Genomic DNA, 13,829 nt, shown 5'->3' on the forward strand with positions numbered 1-13,829 from the left:
CGCACGACATCACGGTTAAAGACGTCGAAGTGACTGTCCCAATAGTGAATTATAGTCTATCATCACCACTACTATAGTATATAACTACAATTATAATTTTTTTCTGAAATCTTTCCGAAAATATCTATTTAGGAGAATATGAGCCTGTGGTTAGAACTACCAGCTTCTACTGGACCTGTCGCATCAGCAAACAAGTCCGTAGTGGACAGAAGGCCGAATATTGAATAACCTAGAAGACGCTCTTTAACTAGTTTTTTTTTAACTGTAAAGAAAAGACTGTATCCGAAATCGAGATCATGGAAGAATAATATTGTCGCGTAGGACAATTCCTAGAAGTCCACTATTGGCAAATGATTTAATACTGCGGCAAGAAATAAACGTCGTTGACACGATTGACTGAGTTAGCGAAATAGCAACTGGAGAAGAAAATAGTTGAGCAAAGAAAGAAGCACACAAGTTGTTACAGGGAGGTTCCCATATCAAACGCCTCTTTCACTTAATTAACATTAGATCGGATTGTTTTCATAATCCAGCAAGTTCGTCAGAATTGGCATAACCACTTTTCAAGAAAACAAAAACAACTTATAATTACTATTATTTAAATATAGGTAGTACTGACCAATAACTTGCGAGGAAGCAAGATCTTAATGTTATGCTTCCATTGCGAACCATGTCCTCTCTCGCCCCCCCCCCCCTCTCTCGTGGGTACTTGCCATAAGTTGACGGTGACAAGTCGTGTCAACACAAGAGTGACAGAGCAGGTAAGTCATCGTGAGCGATGAGCTTTCATCCAAACGACGTGCAGGGTGGTGCGCAGTCTTATGGCGAGAGTGCCGTGAAGGGACTGCTGTGATTACTGTAGTTGACATCATTTTGGAGTTGAGGAACTAGGCATATATGGGGCCCAAAATAGCAGCGTAGGAGTGTTTCGGAGAGGCCTCGAGATGTTGAAGCTCCACATTCAGCAGTGATCGCTGGTGCTGCATATCACTTCTATGTGGCTAACTTTATACTGGTGAACAGCGCAGGCTTGCTGACGGAATTGCTTCGTCGGAACACTTGGTGATGGAGTCCGCATCTGGGAGAGCATGTGGGGCCAATTTCGCGTCTATGAAGTGAGCAAGGGGTGAATCTGGTGGTTTAAGGGTTATTGCAGGGTTTGATGACGGACGCTGATTCGCATTATTTTAATTTGCACCTTATTTAACCCATGTCGCGGGTTTATGGTTCCGACGATCTGAAAGCGTTTCCGCGAGCCGCCACTCAAGGAAATAATGAAGCAAAAGGAAAGGCTAAACTCAACTGGCGTTTTCTCCGGTCGCAACTCGTCCCACGAGCATACAGACCAGCTGACTACGAACTGAATCCCTTTCCTGGTCTCTGGATCAGTCTAAACAAAGAAGGTTGAACTAAGCAACAGCCATGCGCGCGACCGTTAAGTAGATGGTGACAACTGAACGCATATCGAGTTAATCGCGCGGGCACCGAATCGATGAGAAAACTGGCTTTCAGACGTCTCCCAGGAGACGCCGATGAATACCGTCATCCAAAAGGAGTGAAAAAGGCAGCAATGTGTTGACCACCGAATAGCTGTCACGTCTCAACATTGACTTGGCGGCGTGGGCGGGGGGGAGGGGGGTATGCCGCTTAAATTCGGGGGAGGGGGGTGTTGTGCCATTACCACAAGCCCGGATTCCGAATCTGCAAGATGGAGAATTTTCCTGCGAGCGCCCTAATTCTCCCTTGACAAGTCAAGATGCTGAGCCGTCAGGCAGTGGTGTCCTCCGGAGAAGCATCGGCGGGCAACATGTTCAAACGTGTCGCCAAGTGCCAGACAGCCCGGCGCCGTACCTCCCCTTCCCTGGAGGTCACCGCGCCCGCCAGTTTTGAACGGGGTGGCCAGCGTGGTCGCTGATTCGACCCCTTCCGACGACCGTCGAGTGCTCACTTTGTATTGGGCCGTTTGAGTGACAATGGTTTCTGGGGGCTTATAAGCCGCGGCGCGCCGCCTGGAAAACCGTATCCGCCGACCCACCGGGAGCAGAGTGCCGCTCTCGACTGGGGTGAGATGTGTCACGCGTTTTCGCCGGACGTCGCCGTGCGAGAACAGTCGCGTTTGCTGTGAGCTCTCGGCCCCAGTGCCGATCCCTTCATGTCCTGTATAATGACCTGTATATAGTGTATAAAGTCCCTTTTGTTATTCTCACCGACGCCTGACTCGGAGTCTTCGCTACCAACGCTCTGTCACGAAACGGGTGACGAGCGCTACGGGACCACAAAGTCGTAATAGTGGTGCAGCGGTGCAAAGTCGTAACAGTGGATGGCAGCTACGGGATTGACCGGCATCAGCTACCTCGGCGCGGTGAGTGCCTGAAGTTTACCTCAAACACCAGACTTTCTCTGACACAGGTTATAGTAGCTTAGGGAAGGATTTGGTGTTGCATTGTGATAACCTTGTGTGTTTCAAGCCTAGTAAGAGTGTTTTGAAAACCAGGGGATGCTGAGGGGGTAAACAGGGCAGTGTGTGAAATACTTGCATATGTCTTACTAGTAGCATTATAGTAGCGTACGGCAGGTATATTCAAAAAGGGTAAACAGCAGGAGGACAGTGTGAACGATGGAGAAGTACAAGGTGAAGGAACTTCTCGAAATTTGTGAGGAGTTGGGCATTGAGTTGGGCTCAACCAAAAGAAAGAATGCGATCCTTGAGGTCATGAGGACTGGGGACGTAACGGCTGAGGAAGCCGCAGAAGCCTTGGTGGGTATCAATGAACGTCGTTGCGAGCAGGAAAGGAAAGAAAAGGAACGTCGCGAGGAGGAAAGGGAGGAGAGGAGAGAAAAGGAACGTCGCGAGGAGGAAAAGGAGGAAAGGAGAGAGAGAGAACGTCGCGAGCACGAGCTTAAAATGAAAGAGTTGGAGATCCGAAATAACTCGCCCGCGCCTGGTCTCACTTCTAATGTTCCGAGAATACGCGATCAACTTCCACCCTTTGTCGTCGGAGAGGATATGGCCAAATACCTCGTGAAATTTGAGCACGTGTGCGAACGGAATAGCATTGAGCGATCCCTCTGGGCACAGAATCTGTTAGCCTTGCTTCCTGGGGAGGCATCAGACGTAATAACTTGCTTATCGAAAGAGGCGTTTGAGAGCTACAGTGATGTGAAGGAAGCGCTACTGCGGAAGTACAAATTGTCGCCCGAAGCTTTCCGGCAGAGGTTCCGGTATGCAAAAAAGGGCAAGGAGTCGAATGTTGACTTCGCGTTTCGTCTAAAAGCCGACTTGGTGGAATGGCTGAAGGGCGAAGAGGTTTACGACGACCGCGACAAAATTGTCGAATGCATCGCGTTGGAGCAGTTCTACCGTTGCATTGATGAGGATGTCCGGCTCTGGCTGCAAGATAGGCTAAAAGAGGTTAAGCTAAACAAGGCAGCAGAGTTAGCAGAAGAGTATTACACCCGCCGCAGCTTGCACAGCAAGGCAGTGCGCGTAGAAAAAGCAGATAGGAGAGATGGGTTTTCCGGAAAGCCCGAAAAACGGAAATGTTACAATTGCAAAAAGCAAGGGCACATCGCTGCGAACTGCCCAGAGAAAGTTGCTTTTGCAACAAAACAGCGAAACGATACGACGCGTTCTTTTGAAAAACGGAAACCGTTAACCTGCTACAATTGCAAAAAGCAAGGGCACATCGCTGCAAGCTGCCCAGAGAGAATTGCTTTTGCAACAATACAGGAAACTCACAAAAACATACGTCTATTGGAGCCCTATGTGCAGGAAATTAAGATAAACGGTAAGAAGTGCCGTGCACTTCGGGACTCTGCAGCAACTATGGACGTTGTTCACCCGTCTTTCGTCTCCTCGAGTGATTTTACGGGAGAGTGCGCTAGGATACGGCAAGTGGCCGAGGAGGAGAGTGTCTGTTTACCGATCGCAACGGTTATCATTGAAGGAGAGTTTGGGAAACTTAGCACCGAAGCCGCTGTGTCAGCCGCCCTCCCGGAGCACTTTTCCTACCTCTTCTCAAATAACTCGGAGCAGCTGCTGAAGGATCAGGGCAAATCATTCTTTACCGACGTGGCGTACATGGCCCTCACGCGATCCAGAGCGCGCCAGCTGTCGAGGGAACTTGACTTTGCGCCGGTGAGCGAAAGGCGGTGCGGCACACGGACTGATCAAGGTAACTTGAGTGGCGAGCAGTCACGGGAGAGGCAGAGCTCGGAGGCTAGCCTGGTCGAGCGTGTCCTGGAAGTGAGTGGGAGTGACGCGTGCAGTGCTAGCCGCGATATAGACGCGACGCCGCAATTAGGCGACGCGGGCTCCACACTCGCTCCGGTTTCCGCCAGCTGGCAGGAGCAGGCGGCAGTTGAAAGAGAAACTCTGATTCGCGAGCAACAGGAAGACTGTTCACTAGCCGATCTGAGGAAGAGCGTCAAACGGGGAGTGGAAAAAAAGAGGGTTTCATTTGGCAAGGAATCTGGCTTATTGTACCGCCGCTACACGGATAAGCAGGGTCGCAAATATAAGCAGCTTCGGATTCCGCGAAAATATCGCCGGGAAAAATGAATGACCTCATTTGCTTCCTCAGTAGTATGTTTTCGGTCCAAGTGATTTCAAGGGGACCATTCTATTTGTCATTGTTATTGCTGATTATTAATTGTTCCTGATTTTTGGTGTGTTGTTCATTTGAAAAAGGGTTGTTTGAGCCTTGTATACTGGATCGTACACCTGCCTCTTGTTGCAGCGGGAGCAAAAAGGGGGATAGCAATTCAGTAAGGTTGATTTGGATTATAGCCTTGTCTGGTGTTTGACGGGAGACAGAGGGCACTTGTTCGTGTTGGGTGTTGCCTTTTGCCGGTCGGTTTTGCACGCTGCAGAACGACCAACCGGGACCAGTGGCGAGAAGCAAGGGCTTAGGAACGACCCGAGCGGAGCTGGTTGAGGTGCCTTGGCGACAACGCGGTGAGCCGAGCTCCTGTCCTGGCGAGTGGGACCTGGGCACGTGAAGTGACCTGGCGTCCCGACACTGGACGTAAACTTGGACGAGCCTGACGAACGTGCGCGCCTGGCATCCGAGCCACGTGGAGGCAGCTCGTCTTCCCGGCGCCTTATCTGAGGGCGGGGATGCTGTTGTGCCATTACCACAAGCCCGGATTCCGAATCTGCAAGATGGAGAATTTTCCTGCGAGCGCCCTAATTCTCCCTTGACAAGTCAAGATGCTGAGCCGTCAGGCAGTGGTGTCCTCCGGAGAAGCATCGGCGGGCAACATGTTCAAACGTGTCGCCAAGTGCCAGACAGCCCGGCGCCGTACCTCCCCTTCCCTGGAGGTCACCGCGCCCGCCAGTTTTGAACGGGGTGGCCAGCGTGGTCGCTGATTCGACCCCTTCCGACGACCGTCGAGTGCTCACTTTGTATTGGGCCGTTTGAGTGACAATGGTTTCTGGGGGCTTATAAGCCGCGGCGCGCCGCCTGGAAAACCGGATCCGCCGACCCACCGGGAGCAGAGTGCCGCTCTCGACTGGAGTGAGATGTGTCACGCGTTTTCGCCGGACGTCGCCGTGCGAGAACAGTCGCGTTTGCTGTGAGCTCTCGGCCCCAGTGCCGATCCCTTCATGTCCTGTATAATGACCTGTATATAGTGTATAAAGTCCCTTTTGTTATTCTCACCGACGCCTGACTCGGAGTCTTCGCTACCAACGCTCTGTCACGAAACGGGTGACGAGCGCTACGGGACCACCTCAAAGTCGTAACAGGGGCCGCCTCCCTCCACTGGGTACGTGCATGGTTGAAGTATTCTTGCGGTTTTGCTGTATGCGGAGCACGCACTCGGAGGATAGGAACGCGAGGGATAGGCGCGCCGTGGGCTGCCAGGTCGATGGATAGAGAGTGAGATTTTGACCAGCGGTGCCGATGAGCAGGCTCGAGTATGAGCAGTTCGGATTTAGACACAGAAAGAAAAGCGTTGGTCGACAACCTGCAAAAAAGCGGTCTCACGGACAGGACCTTTGAAGACGTTGTTTTCCCCGGAGGGCCCGCGGCATTCAGGAAGAGAGCGCAACGCCTGCTGATAGCCTTCCTGCGAGACACGGGGCTCATCGACACCTGGTGACACATCCCTGATCTCAACGTGAAGGAGGATCAGGCGGAACAATTGCCGGCTATGTATGCCAGGCTAACCCCGCCTGCTTCAACATCACCACCACCACCACCACCACCACCAGTTCGGATTTAGCCAGAGAGTAGGAAAAACCGCGTGGTTCGATGTATGCTATCACTGTATCGATGGCTGCTTGCGGGGTTGCTTGAATTTCGCCATCACTTCCTCCTGCGGTCCACAGCTTGGAGTCATCCGCATAGAGACTGCGATGGCGGTGGAGAATGGCAGAGAGACGTTCCGGGACTCCGACGAGGGCGATGTTGAAGAGCATGGGCGAGAGTACTGACCCTTGCGGTGTACCCTTACTCCCTAGCGAGATGACGTGCGATTTGAGCGCCCCGATGGTTAGGCAGTAAATCTACAGTACAGCGGTATGTGTTGAAGCCGACGTGCAAATGTGACAACGCCTCCAATATGGCGTTGTGTTGACGGTGTCGAAAGCTTTTGTAGGATCCAAACAAAAGATAGCCCGTGTGTCGAGTTGAGGGCCTTGATGGGGATCTATAATTTGGTGATATAGCTGAAGCATAATGTCTTGCGTGAATAGTCGTGCGCGGAAGTCAAACATGGTCTGTGGTAGATAGTTATGCTTGTCTAAGTGTGCAGTAAGGCACTGAAGAATAATATGTTCGATGACTTTCCCCATACATGACGTGAGAGAGATGGGGCTCAGATTGAATAAATAGAGGGATTTGTCCGGTTTAGGAATTTGAGTTCATTGTAGACGAAGTGGCATTTTAATGTGAAGGAAGCTTCTTAGAAGCAGGCCAGTTTTTAGTATTTTATGTTCATCGATAGACCAATGGTACGAATGGCCTGAAGGTCGGTTTGAAATTATTGGATGTGTTCTTCAAACGTCATAGAGAAGACAACGACGTCGTCTTAGTACAGGAGTGTTCATGAAAGCGTGCATGATTCGCATAACAATGGTGGACGCAGAACACAAGCCGTAGGGAAAACTTTGAACTCACATAGGCTGTCTGGTGAATGTACTAAATGAACGATCGCGCTCATCAACTTCTATCAGATAGTAGCCACTGCGCGATTTCATTGACGTATAGTATAGCAGGTATGCCGGAGACAGTCTAAGGAGTTATCGAAGTGGGGCAACAAATAAGCCTGATGAGTCGCTACCCTGACAATACAACCGGCATCAAAAACAACACCCAAAACGGGGGTTGCCGCGAGGAGACGTCAGCTCTGTGAGGTGGTCATACTCCTGCCCCGCTCGGTGCACACAGCATCCGAGTTGACGGCGCCCACCATCCGACACGGTGTCGGAACGCCCGGTGCCAGACCGCAGTATATACCAGACAATCCGTAGCGGCAACCATGGCCCGCGGCCACCCGCTCCCAGAGCCGCGACTTTCAGAGTCAAAAGGAAGAAGCTATTTTATATAAGACACTCGGACCCCCGACTAGACTTCCGTGCTCACTCGCTTCAGGCTTGCGAATGCTCCACGGGCGCTAAGCCTCGCCGTCCCAGAATGCAGACCATGTGGTTCTCGTACCGACGAATGTTCTTCAAAATACTTGCGAAAAGACTTAGCATGTTGAAAAGTTCAAACACGCTATCCAGCAACCGTCGCCTCGCTCAAGAAAGCACGCTGCCGACGCTTGCGATCAAAATCCATGCCTATACGCTTCGGTTCAAACAAATGTCTCGAACTGAGAAAAACAGTCGCAACTATCGTCTTATGCCCCAATAGGCCCATGTTGGGCAGCCATTTGTGGAGTTTCAGACGTGCCCTTGCAAACATTGGAACGACGACGGATGTAGTGCCAACACAAGGGCATTTATTCCACCTTTCATACACTACTGCCTGCTAGCCGAATTACTGTCCACCGAACATGCCGATGGGCGCGCGACGAATTGGGGAAGTCCGACTCACCGTGACCTGATAGTGAGCGAATTTGTTCGCTCTCATACTGGACACCAAGTTCGTGTCAGCAACGCCAAATCGTTCATGCGTATGGTCACGCGAACGGTGGCGCGTTTGAACGATCGTGTCCGCCCATTCTAGTGTCCTGCTACTAAGCCTTTCTTGGGACGGTCCTGCGAACGGTGGGCGAGCGCGCGAAACTTCCACGCCGCTAACCGACCTCAGACAGCCCGAGCAACCCCGCTGTTAGGTGGCGCCAGGAGCGCAACACTCGCGCTCTCTCTTGTACTAGACAGCAACCACACCGTCCGCCGCCGGCGCAAAGCCACGCGGCGAAGCCGTATTACAGGAGATGGGAGCCATGCAGGGAAAACAATATCAGGGGACGCGTGAATGTAGAAGTTCACCACAACATCCATTGCTTGCAGTTAGAAGAACGTCATACAAGTAGGTTATTTTAACACGATAGCGTTAAGAAAATTAACGATAGCGTTAAGAAGACGCCGACACAGAAAATTCTGTGTCGGCGTCCGGCGTCGGTCGTCCTGTGAGAGAAAGTTACCACATATATTCTACACGGCACTAAAGTTCTTCTATCACTAAAATTGCTCATACCTTGCATTCTTCGCAAAGTTATTCCTCGGAATTTCGAGAATGACAGCCCCACAAGTAAATGTCATAAAAAAAAACACCAACAGCGCATGCCTTTTATGTGAAATCTTCTCAGATTGAAATATTTAAAGTCTAAAACAATAACAGAAGATCGGCACACGCGTTTCCACCAGAAAGCTCACCTTCGTGCATAGACAGCATTCAGCGTCAGCGTTTGCCGGTAGGAAGGAATAACTTTATTGAAAGAGGTTGGGATGAACGGTTATGAGCTCGATGGGTGGGACCCCAAGTTGAGGGCTCCACTGGCTGCTGCCGCCTGCCTGACGTGATCCGAAAGCTCAAGCTGCACCTCAGGGTCAGAGCTGACGAGTTGTGCCTCCCATTGCTCCAAAGTGTTCGGTAATCGAAATTTACCTAAAAAGGTATTTAAATTCGGTGGTCTATTTTGGCAGCCCCACGAAATGTGACATAGCGATGGCGAGCCGCCACACCACGGATAGGTGGGCCCATAAGCGTTGGGAAAATTTTGTTTAATCATTGTAGATTTGGAAAGACCTCCCTTTGAATTCTGCGGAGAGTCTATGGCGTCCTCCGCTTCTAATGATTTGTGGGGGCCGCTGTATTTTTGTCGCGTGCCGCGCTGGTGAGCAAGAACTTCGCGAGGGGCCATTCGGGATAGGTCGTTGTCCTCCTCGCTTGACTCCTCCTTGAATGTTGGGGGGATTAACAGTGCTGTCGAGGCTCTGCTCGGTTCGTGAGCCCTCGAGCAATAGCGTCCGCACTCTCGTTTCCCTCCAGGCCTGTGTGTCCCGGACGCCAGATCAACTTGTATCCGTTTGTCAATATCCCGCCTAGGAAATTTTTAACTTTTATTGAGAGGCGGCCGTTCAGAAAGAAACGGCACGCATCCTGCGAATCGGAGATGATAGTCGTGTGGGGTTCCTCCCTCCGTTCATGCTCTTTGATCGCCAGGCCAATGGCAAAGCATTCCGCCTTGGCGATCGAGGACGTGTACAGGGAGGCACTCGTCAACATTCTCCTGTCGCTGCCAATTACTGTTGCTACGGCCCGTCTCCAGTTTTACCTAGAAGCGTCCGCATACAAACATTATGGTTACATAAGCTGCAGTTGCCGGGAAACGTGAGAAGTGGTCAGGGATATTTGAATGGTATCGGCGTTCCATTCTTCAAGGCCAAGCTTAAAGGGAAGCTGAAAGGTTTTCCAGAAAAAATGAGTGAACATGTGTACATAATGGTTTTCAACCCTCCGAACTCGAATATCGTATCAAAATTGAGCGAAAGGAAGCGCAAATATATTTTATTTCGACGAAAAGTGCAGCAGCGGACACGCCCAGCTCGCGCGTCTCGTTTCCGCCTGTGATTGGTCGGGCGCCTCGTGACGTCAACTCTAGTGACCGACCGCTGCCGCTACACATGAAGCGCGGTGCCAGGTAGTTTGGTGCTGTTTTTCTGAGACGGTAATGGAAAATTTAGAGAGACTGCGTTTTTCTGAGGAGTTCGGCGTTACTCACTACATGTACGAGCCGATTGCGAAGATCCGGCCTCTCGAAGAAGCAAACGATGCTGGTGCGAGCAGTGCTTTCGACGCGAACGAAAGCGAAGTCTTGGGATCTCCTCGTGTTGGAAATGCTCTTTGGTGAGTATGTTTTTTGCAAAGCGATCTAGTGATCTCGCCGATCTTTCGCCGATCTAGTGAGCTCGTTTCCGGTCAAACAACTGTAGTGTTGTGTTCCTGCGTGCCTCCTCGTGGAACGTAAGCGGGGATGCGATCGTCGGCATTTGTGCGCTGTCCAAAGCTGTCGGCAACCTACAAAGACGGTTTAAACGCGTGAAAAGCTTCCCGATTCATGCAGTACGTGTAGTGACCTTCATCTGTGCGCCATCCGCCCACTACTCGTAACCGAAGTCGTAAAAGCGGCGAATTCCGTCGGCTACGTGAGACGGTCGGTTTCTCGCTGTGCGCGAGAGAAGGGGGGAGCGTAGCGTCCTGGCGTGCGCCGGCTTTCCAGCACGTGCAAACTCTACATTTGCACTGCGTTATGGTAGCTGCATGCAGGCTGTTTTACAACACACGTGCAAATAGAAAATTCGCGGCGCTTTGCGACGAAACCTGCGTCAAGGGCGGGAGATAAACATGCACTTTCCGTTCAGCGTGCTAACACGAAGGAGCTCGCAGTAAATCAAAATCCAGGGTTGGGCAAGTTCGTGTGTACGCTCCTCGTGTACGCGAACACTGACGGCACTGCGCCGGGCCTTAGACGAGCCGACTTGACTGGCAAACCCAACGCACGTTTTAATGATAAATTCTCGTGATAATCGTCGTCACGGAAGTGGTTGGAGCACAGCACTGTTGTTCTTGAGGGCTTGAAATTCTTTCGCTTCACAGCAGCCTCCCACTTCGTTAAAAGCTACTTGTCTTGTGGGAAGCAATGGAAGACAATATCGTCGCGGCCGCTGGTGCTCGTGCAACCGCAGGCTGCACAGAAAGCCGGCATGATCGGCCCACCACTTCAGTTGATGCTGCGCACGTTGACTACCACTCTACATACACGCAGACGCACCAACAAAGGAATGCAGGGTCGATCAAAGCAGATTACGATGGCACGCACGCAGAAACAAGCACGGTCAGGCACGGTCGCGCAGGCTGCGAAGGAACAAAACACTAAAGTTGACGTCACAACACCGCGGTTTCCGGTCTCCGCTCGCATCGTCAGCGTCAGCAGCAGCGCGCGGCATTCGACGGGCGGCGAAGCTACAGCGAAATTTTAACCGACGATTACGTCGCTCCTAATTGAAAAAAACAAACCCCAAATTTTACCTACATGGCTTATAAGGTTCCCGCATCCGTATATGAGCGTCTTATTGAATTCGACAGACTCTTCAGCTTCCCTTTAAGCGTCTTCCGAATTTTTAATTATCATGTATCGTGGGGTTTGCGAAATGATACTCGTGGCAAACGCTTGTGGGATTGGGTTTTATCAAATCATTTCCCCTGTGTAAATTGGAGATTACATACTTTCGTTCGAGGTCAGTCACGCTCTATCCAAGACCTTACGTTTGCTAGCTCAAGCACTGCTGTCACCTCCTGGGACAATGTTGACTCCTGTACTAACAGTGATCACCTACGTATGATTTTGGAGCTCAGCTGTTATTCGCCCGTTCCTGCGGCGAGCGTCGGCGTTCCCTGCGTAACCGAGCGAGCGATCACAGCGAAAGATGAGAGCGAAAGCGGCGGGAAGCGGCGGGAAGAGAGAAGAGGCGCGAGGAGGAAAGTAAAGAGGAGGGTGCAGCGGCACCTAGCGGAACCATGAGGCCGAAAGTGTGAGCGTGTGAAAAAGCGTGAGATGAAAAGTATCTATAGTGCAGCGATGGTGGCCTGCGAGTAGGCACCACCGTAGCGCGCGTCGTCTGGGAGGTGGCGCCACGCTTAGCTCCATTTGCAACATGCCGCACGAGACCGATTATCCCCAGGCAAGTATCGCGAAATGAAAACACGTATGGAGCTGCACTTAAATTTCGCATTATGGAGTATCGTGAGTGTCGGCGAAATTTTTTAGACTGATTACTCCGTTAACTACCTTACATAGCCACGGGCGCACTTTCGTTAATTATCCCAAATTTAAGAATGCGCTAAAAATAATCTGTTTTAAACGCTAAGGAAGGCATGCAGAGGGATATTAAGGGGATGAGCCTTTGTTCAATTCTAAAAAATAAAAAAAAAGTCTCAAAGTTTTTTACCGTCGACTAAGGGTGGATAATATTGGTGGAAATGTGACTGCAGGTGAGGTTTTGGACGTCGAAAGGTTCATGGAAAAAGCTTTTATATAACCGATGTCCTGTTAATTGGGCCGATTATACATATTTAGCTGCTACATTTGAGCGAAGGATCTCAAATGCTAAGGACGTTTAGGATTCAAAGCACTACTCATACCTATCAAAGTCGAGTAATAACATAGCCCTGTTTAAATTTATTCGATCCCGTAATGTTATACCGGTGACTGTGAATAACAACTCTGTCGTACTATCAACAAAACAATTGTCAAAGGCACTTGAGAAAATGCTCAAGGACTGTCGTGGCGTTTCACGCATAAATTGCCGACAGGACTATTGAAACCTCCCTCGTGAGACGACTTTGTAGAAGTAACATCGCCAGAGCTTGCGCGCATTATTAGATCACTACCGACGTTAGCCCCAGGCCCAGATTGAAGTACAACAGGAATGCTAAATGTTTTGTTTGATTATGCACCCGAGAACCTACTAAATGTAGTAAATTTTTCTCTCAAAAGTTCCTGGGTTCGAAGAGAGTGGAGGGTAGCTAAAGTTATTCCACTGTTGAAGAAAGAAGCAGTTACACTTGAGCTAAGAAACATGAATAATTTCTCTTACTTCCAATGTCGTAGTACTTATAGAAAGGTTTGTTCATGGCCGTATAGCATATTTTATGCAGGATGATACACTTCTCAGACCTTGTCAGATTGGATTTCGCCCAGGGCGCTCCATACAGATGTAGACAGTCGCATGAAACTTGTTTGCCGCAAACGAGAGTGCGCAGCTTTGGCGATGCTAGATGTAGCAAAAGAATACGACTCTGTAGAATATTTTATTACATTCAATAAACTTCACTCTACGAATTTACCGAAGTATATAACCACTTGGATATATGAATTTATGAAAGCGACAGGGAGAGTTATTTCGACGCGGTATTTCGACGTCTAAATACAAGCAGAGAAGAGGTGTGGCACAGGGTGACTTCTTTTTTTCTGTTTTGTTTAACATACTGCTATTCGAAATTCATCTGCATCGGGAAGTACACGTTTATGCTTATGCGGTTTAAATCGAATTTTTGCTGACCAGCTCGTGGATTAGGTGGTGTCTGTCTGAAGCAGCGAAACAAGCGAACGAGGAAGGCACCCGGAGGTGAAGAGAATCGCGCGCCGGCGAAAGTACGAAGGAGCGCGTTGAGCTTTGCTGAGCGCGTGGCCGAGTAACGCCACGCAGAAGAACGTGTGGGTAACGTTGAGTGAAGTGGGGATGGAGAAAAGAGGCGAAGCGTCGCGGAGGAGGAAAGTAGGCGCTGGCGTGCCGGGTTGACCTCCTCTGGCAGTTGCAACAGGTATTCTTTGCGATGCATAGGCTCCGGGCGTTTTTACAATTGCTAGTA

This window comes from Dermacentor variabilis, chromosome 4, assembly GCF_050947875.1.
Source record: "Dermacentor variabilis isolate Ectoservices chromosome 4, ASM5094787v1, whole genome shotgun sequence".
NCBI lineage: Eukaryota > Metazoa > Arthropoda > Arachnida > Ixodida > Ixodidae > Dermacentor > Dermacentor variabilis.